Genomic DNA, 10,193 nt, shown 5'->3' with positions numbered 1-10,193 from the left:
ATTTGAACTAAATACAGAGGACACCAAAATCTGCATTCATTCAATCAACTAAAGACTTCAAGACTTGTTCGACAGGATTTGAAAAAAAAGGCCTATTGAGTTGCTCTGCTTAATAGAAATTTGATTAAATGCGATCATATTAGAAGGCTTAATCAAATTATTGGACATCAAAAAGTGCAGCAACATATAACAGATAGACAAGAATAGGGATATCAAGCAAGATTGCAGCCAGTAAGTTACATAAACAAATCTGAAAAGAAAACCAATTGAAGAAGCCCTACTGCTATACTTCTTATTAAGACTCTAATTAGCAATTTCATGTTGAATACGAAGTAGCAAATTTAATTTTAGAAGCCTCAGCTTCACACCAATCAAACATTTCTCAACCAAACCCAAAATTACACATGTTTCAAATCAAATAAATTTTGAAATTAGGGCAACTTATTAATCTACAAAGTAAAGCACTAAACTTACCTTTAGCACTAGTGAACGTGGTCCTGGTGATGGTGGAGGCTCGGTCAGAATGAGAAACGGAGAAAGTTAGGGGTGAGCTTTGAGCTTTCTGTAGTTGAGGAAGGGAGAGGACTGAGGAGAATGAGGAGAGGAGAAACTCAGAAACAGCTTAGGGCCTTAGGCTTAGACTACAGTGGGCGGCGCCGCGGCAGTGCAAAGGAACGAGAGGAAGAGGAGACGAAGAGGAGAACGAATGCTAGTTTAGGGCACTGAAAGTCTGAAATTGGAACATCCGGACATAATGATATTATTTCCTATTTAACTTAATTCGGAATTTTGAAATTGAAAATGGTAATAATTTACTGTTTTACCGAAATAAATTCGAATTCGGTAAATCCGAAATAAAAAACTATAAAACCATTTTCGACCCTAATTCGATTCTAACTAATTCGATATCCCCGATTTACCGACCGAATTACCTAATTACCGAATTCGAATTACCAAATTGAAATCGATTTCGATCGGTAATTCGGTAATTACCGTAATTGCTCACCCCTAGATTTTAATGTGGTAACAACTCCCCATGAAAAATGTAGAGGAGGGTCTTATTCCATGGCAGAAAGTGAGGAATTTCTGGCGTTTATAGAGGAGGCAGGGGTTTTTGATGCGGGATTTTTTGGATCGAGTTTCACTTGAAGTAATAACAGGAGGGGACGAGCTCGAATTTGGAAGAGGCTGGATAGACTGTTAATCAATGAGAAGTGCCTAAATGTTGCTTCGGCAATATCTGTTGTACACCTAGCACGACACCCTTCGGATCACTCTCCGCTAAGAATCTCCTTTGCGTCACGACTAGACAATAAACCACGGCTTTTTCGCTTCTTGAATGTATGGGCAGCAAGGCCAGACCTATTGGAGGTAATTCGACGTGCGGGGAATGAGGACATGCAGGGTTTCCCATTGCGGATCTTGTGTTCTAAATTGCTGGCGACACGGCGAGGCATCAGATTGGAATAAGCAGTCATTTGGGAATGTATTTGATGCGGTCCGGGAGGCAGAGGCGGGAGTATTGAGAGCAGAGGCGGTTGTGGAGAATGAAACATCGGAGAAGGCGCAGATTGAGCTACAAAGAGCTCAAGCTGAACTTACGAGATCGCTAGCAATCGAAGAGCAATTTTGGCGGCAGAAGGCAAGAGTGAAATGGCTTCGTAGTGGGGATCGGAACACCAAATACTTTCATGCGGTGGTTAAACAGAGGAGAGTGCACGAAATGATACACAGAATTAGGAAGCAAATGGGCAATGGGTGGAGGATGACGATGCAATAACAAATGAGGCGATCGCTCACCTTTCGGATCTTTTTTCTAGAGACACGACCTACACCTCGAGTGGACAACTACATTTAATTCCATCATTGATCACGGGGGAAGACAATTCGATGTTAGAGGAGGTGCCGACACTGGAGGAAGTCAAACGAGTTGCTTTTCCAATAGATGGGGATAATGCTGCAGGCCGAGATAGGTATACGAGCAGGTTCTTTATATTTACGTGGGACATCATTGCTAGTGATGTCCATAGGGTAGTGGTGAGTTTCTTTTGTGGAGCAGAACTACCTCGGTTTGTAACGTCTACCTCTATAGTGCTTCTTCCAAAAGTTCCGAATCCCCAAGATTTCTCCAAGTTTCGACCGATCAGCCTTTGTAATTTCTTTAATAAACTGATTTCCAGGATATTGGTGGACCGTGTAGCTCCAATTTTACCAAAACTCATCTCCCCTTAACAGACGGGGTTTGTCAAAAGGTGAGCCATCACGAAAAATTATTTTTAACCCAGGAGCTGGTGACGGACATGGGTTAGAGTCGGGGAGGGGTAATGTGGCTTTAAAGCTAGACATGATAAAGGCATACGATCGCATGTCTTGGATGCATATTATTGCTATTCTGCAGAGATTTGGCTTTGGGGAAAGATTTATAGCCATGGTATGGCGCCTAATTTCGAATGTCTGGTTCTAGATTCTAATTAACGGGGCGTCTCATGGATTTTTTAGATCTAGCAAGGGTGTACGGCAAGGGGATCCCCTATCCCCCGTGCTTTTTATTATTGGATCGGAGGTGTTATCACGCGGTTTAAATAATTTAACTCAGCAAGTGAGTTTTTTGGGATTTAGGGTCCCAAGGGGTTGTCCTACTGTTACGTACCTCGCTTTCGCAGACGACGTGCTAATTTGTTTGAATGGATCTACCGCTGCATTAAAAAATGTTATGCAAGTTTTGGGGGAGTATCAGCAGTCATCGGGCCAACTGGTAAATGTCCAAAAAAATGGGTATCTAGTGCACCCGTCCATATTCTCGGCTCGCAGAAGGGTGATTGAGCGAGTTACATGATTTTCAAGGCAGGTTTTTCCATTTCGATATCTTGGTTTCCCTCTATACATCGGCAGGAGTAAACCGTCATACCTTGAGGAGGTTGGTCAGGCTATGCTGCGTCGAATCATCTCTTGAAAATCTAAATTTCTTTCTTGGGGGGGGGAACTTACCTTGGTCAGGCATGTTTTGATGTCCATTCCAGTACATTTGCTAGCAGCGACTGTGATACCAACCTCGGTGTTCAAAATGGTGAGGTATGTGCAAATTTTCTTTAGGGTGAATCGGAGGCAGAGTTGAAATACCATTGGATTGGATGGTCTCAGTTGTATTACCCGCTTGGGGAGGGAGGAGTGGGGATTAGAAGTTTAAGTGATGTGCATGCAGCATTCTCTTGCAAACTGTGGTGGCAGTTTAGGACGGGCTCATCGCTTTGGACAAGTTTTCTAGAAGCTAAATACTGCAGAGATCTTCACCCATGTCAGGTTGAGCTGAGTCGGCAGGCCTCGGGGACATGGCGGAGGATGTTCAGTGTCAGTCGGCAAGTGGAGTTGTCTATGGTCTGGCTGATCCAGGAGGGAACTTGTCATTTTTGGTATGATAACTGGCTGGGAACTGGCGCATTGTTTCTTAAAACCACAGTGCATCCAACCCTCTCTTTCAAAGATTTCATTACAAATGGGAGGTGGGATGCAAGTTTGCTCTCTCGGGTCATTACTCTTGACCTTCTCCCTTCGGTTTTACATCATCCGGTTCCCCAGCATGGGCGGGCGGATAAGGTCGTTTGGAGCTTGTCTTCATCTGGGAAATTCTCTCTATCATCGGCGTTCGAGGAAATACAGCAAGGCCGAAACTCCTCGTTTGTTCTTTCTCACATCTGGCATTGTCGCATTCCGACATAGGTGTCCTTTTTCATGTTGTGCTTGTTGCTCGGGCGACTGCCAACCCCAGACATCTTCGATAAGATAGGATTTCATATGCCTTCCAAATGTTTCTGCTGTCATAATGGAGCAAATGAGACATTGGAGCATCTCTTCTCGGAGGGACAGCTCGCGATGGAGGTATGGACCTATTTTACTGGTTTAAGTGGGCTCCAGACTGTCGTGTCAACTTTGCGGGCTCGGGTAGTGGCTTGGTGGATGGTGGGTCCGAGAGCTGAGAAAAGGCGCATACTCTTCAGGATTTTGCCTTTTTATATTTGTTGGCACATATGGAAGGCAATGAACCAAGCAGTATTTCAGGGGACTCGGATGTGCGCGGTCACTATCCGACAAGTCATTATGTCAGACGTTGCGGCAAAACTGAAAATTCATTTTAATCATAGGTTGGGAAGGGTTACATTTCCCCAACTGTAAGACTGGTTGGGTCAACAAACGAGTGGCGTCAGCTATCAAATTGTACAGTGGCAGACAAAGAAACAGGGAGGTTTAACGCTGAATACGGACGAGTGTTCCAAAGGCAATCCAGGTTGGAGTGGTGGGGGAGGGATATTGCGGGATTCTTCGGGCAGCCCGATATTCGCTTACTCGGCATTCTTTGGGAGAAGATCCAGTTTGCATGCGGGAGCTCTGGCAATGCTAACGGGGCTGCAGCTATGTGTAGAGAAGGGTTTCAGCAGTGTTGACATCCAATCGAATTCTCAGGTATTGGTGGGGATTGTATAACGCCGCTTTCGATGCCCGTGGCAGATTCGTTGAGAAATAGAGCAGATCTGGCAAATTGTGAGAGATGTAACGCGGGTTTCTCATTGTTTCCGAGAGGCTAATTGTGTGGCAGACATTCTGGATAACGAGGGTGTTTATCATCAACAACGTGTCTGTACTGTCTATGAGTATATCCACAATTATCCAAAACTAGCTAGGGGATCCCGCCTGGATAGGCTAGGCATATCAGCTGTTAGGAGGACATCAAGGGGGGAGATTAACCGCTGATATACAAGGATCATCCTTCAGATTGACTAGAAGAGCTGAAGTTGAAAAGGGAAGATATAATCTTAGTTTCAGATCTTAAATACTTAAAATTTTCACTATGATTTAAATTTGTTGTTGAATTGTGGGTTGCTGCCAAGGAGTTTCGTCCCTTTAAAAAAAAACATAGTGTACACTTGTATTGTATTTATGACTTTCAAGATAAAAAAAAAATTTGAATTGAGAACCCTAAAAAATATTTGATAAAAAAAAAGTATGTTGGTCAAAGCCTAAGTTAGACGTGTTATTGGTTCAAGTCATCAAGGGATATGTAGAAACCCTACTTATGCCTACAAAAAAGAAAAAGTATAATAGTATGTTGACCAAAACCCAAGTTAAACAAGTCATCAATTATTTTGTAAAGTAGATGATATCGTTTCCTATTAAACAAATTACTTGGACAAGTTGGACAGAGGATATTAAGCCTTGAGATTACAACTTTATAATGGTATCTTTTTCCTTTAATTTATTTTTTATTCTTTTATTTCCTGTATCACTGCCCTATATATATGGTATCTTGACTTTGCTAAAATTGATATTCCAAGCTTGGCAATCTAGCTAGTAGCATAGTAGCTATCATGGGTACACTTTCAGAAGCATATAAAGATGTTCCTATGCGTCTCAAACATGTTATTCCTCTGGATTTTGAGTTCACAAAAGTGGTTCCAGAATCACATATATGGCCAGAAACAGAAAATTTTCCATTATCTGATCGTGTTCTCCCCTCTGATGATGATGAAAAATCAAAATCATGGATCCCTGTCATTGATCTCATGACTCCCAATGTAGTGGAACTCATTGGCCATGAATGTGAAACATGGGGAATTTTTCAACTCACCAACCATGGTATTCCCTCCAGCCTTATTCATGATGTTGAGTCCCAGGCTAGAAGACTCTTTTCTCTTCCAACTGAGCAAAAGCTGAAGGCCTTACGATCGGCTGACGGAGCCACCGGCTACGGTGCTGCCCGGATGGTACCGTTTTTCTTTAACTTTGGAAGTATTGTATATAAAGAACTTTATATAAAGTAGGAATGCTCCTTGAATTGTTGGTGATCTTTCGTCCTCCTACTCGTGTGCAAATCACGTGGCCATCCAAATCCCGTTGTTTAAAGAATATATAAACTGGAAAGAGGGTGCCAAAACATGGTCGTCCTCCGTGTGCATTGTACGTGGTTTTGTGTGTTTTGAGGAATATTCTTTTGTATGTTGGAATCCAAAACAGATTAATAGAAAGGCTCTTCTTTTGTTGTCTTGGAACGAAAAGGACTTAGCATGCCTATATAAAAAGCATAAAAAAAACAAGCATGCATCTGATGTGACTCTCTGCCCAATGTGCCAGTTACACTTCCATATGTTTCGCCTCCCTCCTCTTAGAAATTTTCTCAATGTCTCTCGCTTCTATCCGTTTGCCCACCAGAATAGAACAGAAAAAAGCAGATGACTCCTTTGTCTCACCCATTCCTCCTCATTTCTTTGTTGATGGCCGATTCCTCTCAAACTCTCTTCAGTTAATAGGAAAGGGGAAACAAGGATGAAGGGGGAAGATGTTTGATTCTTCTCAGCCATCTGAATCACTTTTTTTTCAAATGTAATCATGGTAAACTTTCACCCATTTTGCCTATGCTCAATGTGCTTTTTTCTTGGTAACATTTTCCTTCTTTATTTTGATTTAGTCTCTGCAAACATAGGAGCAAGAACCTTCGTCCCTCTGCTAAGATGTGGAATAATCTGATATAGGTACCCATCATATCTAAAATTTTTTACCTTCATAAACAATTTCGTTGATAGATATCATTTTTTCAGGGTTTGTTGGAATATTTTTTCTTTCAAAAATATGTGTCCAGTTATTGTTTATTTAAAGTTTGCAATTTAGGTTAGAGAATTTATTAAAAGGTAAGGTTTGTATGCCCTCATTTCTTATTTTATTGCATATTTTTTATCTATCTTTTTCTTTCTTCTGCTTTCTCCTTGGCTTAGAGCATTTCAAACCATTAAAGAAAAATTTTAGGAAGTCTAAAAGGAAAGAAGGGAAAAATTAGAAAGTTTCTTCTCACGAGAGTTTTTTTACTGCTTTTAATTTCCAATGGTAAAATTCAAGATGAACAAATAATTTTATTGTTTGACAAGTAAATAATAAATGAAAGACTTTCGCTAAATTTGTTTTTTCTTCCCATTATGCCCTAATTACTTAGTCTCTTGCAATATGTTTCATGTGTCCTTTTTAACTAATATTTCCTTGGCACGAAGCATCTCAGACCATTATTGACAAATTTCAGATAATTTCTTCTCGCGTGAATGTCTACCCTACTCTTAAATATCAATGGTGGAATTCAAGTTTAAAAGGTAATACCTTTACCTTTCAACCAATATTTTTTCTTCAGCAAGAATAACAAAGAAGCAAATGTCTTACTGTTGAAGCTCCTGTTTTCTTGGCACTTTTTTTTCCTTTTAGATTTGTTATTAGTTTTTTTCCCAGTGTTGTAGTTGCATGTTTGGAGATTTTGTCACGGATTACTAACATTCCTCAGCAGATGAATGGTAAGATTTATGGAACTGAAAAGTGCTCGTTATATATTTCCTTTTGACCGATGAAGAAAATAGTTAGCTATCTTTCTTTAAATTTGAGAGATTTCTTGATTTCACGTGGTGCTTTAAGGCTGTAAATTTTGGCTCTTGTGCAATATAGCAGCAAGTTACTCTATTCCCTGAGTTTGTTCTAGAGTATGGTAAATATTCAATGCATTTTTGTTGGCTTTAATTTAGGTGGTTTTACTCCATAGCTCTTTCGAATGATCAGGAACAAATGGTCACTTGTGAAAAGATTATCTAGAAATTTTGAAAGTGGGAAAAGTCATTTGATTCTAAGTATTTTTTTTTCTATTTTTTTTACTCTGGATTTTCAGCTGATCTGATTTTGCATTTTTTTTCTTTTTCGTAGTTATCTACCTTGCAGGTTTATATACAACTCTTGACTCACAAAAGGCAATCTGTGAGATGTCTCAAACAATGAGTAGGAGTGGTAATAACATTATCATTTTTTAACAGACTGTAAATTATGTATTATAAATTGGAAATGGATCATATTGCTACATCATTATTATATTCTCTTTTAATCTAAAAATTTTCGTACTTCATTGCATCCATCCAAAAAATGACTTTTCCTTTGTTTTTGAAATTTATTTTTACTCAGCTTACATATCTTGGTTTGAATCCCTTTTAGGTGAAAATGTGAGCAGGAGGTGATGGTAATTTTGCTAGAGGCTTCAAGATTTTATTGATTTACTCGTAAATGCTTCAAATTGAATAGCAAGAGGTATATCTACACTTCCTTCGTGGTTTGCCTCCATGTACTTGATTATACAGATATACTATGGGAAATTCTATGTAAAAAACTCCATAATTAAATAAAATTTTTCTTAACTTTCACCCTTTTGTTTGCCTAAACAAAAACATGAAGGGACTTCACTATGCAACAATGTTTATCTCAATTCACATCTTTTGATGATTACAAAACAAATGGATGTTACTAATACTCTTTGTAGAGATCCTTTTCAGAAATAACACTAAACAGGTCTGTGGACTTAAAGCAAATAAAAGAAGATCAAAAAGGATGAAAAGTGCTGAGGAAGTTGTCGGACGCACAAAAGGAGAGTATCGGACGTCCGACATTCTTTGAGTACCTTCGGACGTGTGAAGAACTCAGACTCGGACGTCCGAAGAAGACAAGCCAGGGCTTCTACAATTACTGATCACGATCGGACGCTCAACACCTGAGTATCGGACGTCCGACAAGCGTTGCTGCACTTCGGACGCAACACTCTGGACACATCGGCCGTCCGAAGGAATTGAAGAGGAAATTCCAAGTGTGCATCTTACCCTCGGACGCATGATGATAAGGGATCGGACGTCCTAAGAGATTCAAGAAAACTTCCAGAACTCATTGATCTCGTTCGGACGCATAAAAACTGAACATCGGACGTCCGACAGCACCAACGGCTAGTTGACTCTTCAGTTGCCTTCTACCCGTTGACAGCATTAATTGAAGAATTTTCTGGTCTCCTATAAAAAGAACAAAGTCAACCATCTCAGAACAACTTTGCACATCAAGTCTACATCAGATTGTGAGTGATTCAAGTATTAGAATACTCCAAAGGAACATTTGTATTCTTAGCTTGTGCAATTCTCTTGTAGTTTTTCAAGTGTGACATAGCTTCTTCAATAGTGTAGCATTGTGAGGGTTTTTCGATTGTTTGTAAAACTTCCTTGCTTGACCAAGTGTGGTTTGGGGCAAGAAGGAAGTGATCCTTCCCTTGTACACAGGATATTGGTTGCAAGATTGTTCAACTTGAAGTAACCTGGTATATAAAAGTGCTGTTCAAACTCCAGTAGAGTTTGAAGTCTGGTTTGTTTCTCTATTTTCGTTTACAGCTTTTCCATATAAACTGCTCTCATCTTCATCTTACGAATACCTGTGCTTTTTAGTAATCTGATCCATTGGGTGGTCTTTGAGAAAAGAAAGGTAGGCCTTGAAGAAAAGTGACCTATATCTTAGCTGGTTTTTTTGAAAACCTAATTCACCCCCCCTCTTAGGTTGTTTTCGATCCTTACAATTGGTATCAGAACTTGGTCTCCTAGAGATTAAGCTCAATCGGCTTGGGAGTAGATATGACAACCAACAATGCCATGTTCTTTGAGGGACAATCTGTTACTAGACCTCCAATGTTCAATGGATCAAACTATGTGAGCTGGAAGGAAAGGATGATTATATTCTTACAATCTATTGATATTGAGTTGTGGTTTATTGTTAGTGAAGGTCCATATGACGCAACGATTATTGATGAAACTACTCATAGGCCGAGACAAAAGGCCAGAAGTGAGCTGACTGCTGCAGATAGAACTCATCTCACTCTAAATACCAAGGCTATGAACGTTCTATACAGTGCATTAGACTCAAATGAGTCTATTAGAGTCAAAGGCTGCAGATCTGCAAAAGAAATTTGGGATAAACTTAGAGAGATCCATGAGGGAAGCGAGAATGTGAGAGAACAAAAGAAATCCATTCTGGTCACTAAGTATGAATCTTTTAAGATGGAGCCTCATGAAAACATTGACAAAATATATTGTAGATTCAATGATCTGATCAAGGATTTAGAGGTGCTTGAGAAGGAGTACTCTCTAGGTGAGAAGAACAGAAAAATTCTGAATGCTCTATCAAAGGACTGGAAAAGCAAAGTGACTGCCATTGAGGAAGCCAAGGATCTAAATACTTTATCCATTGAATCTCTGATTAACTCTCTAACTTCTTACGAACTGAAACTTAAATCTAAGATGCAGGATGAAGAAGACACAAAAGTAAGAAAAAGTATTGCTCTGAAAGCTTCACAAGACGAAGATGAAAAAGCCTCACAG

This window comes from Coffea eugenioides, chromosome 2, assembly GCF_003713205.1.
Source record: "Coffea eugenioides isolate CCC68of chromosome 2, Ceug_1.0, whole genome shotgun sequence".
Classification (NCBI taxonomy): domain Eukaryota; kingdom Viridiplantae; phylum Streptophyta; class Magnoliopsida; order Gentianales; family Rubiaceae; genus Coffea; species Coffea eugenioides.
The sequence above is the reverse complement of the archived record's forward strand: the minus strand, read 5'-3'. Positions refer to the sequence as shown.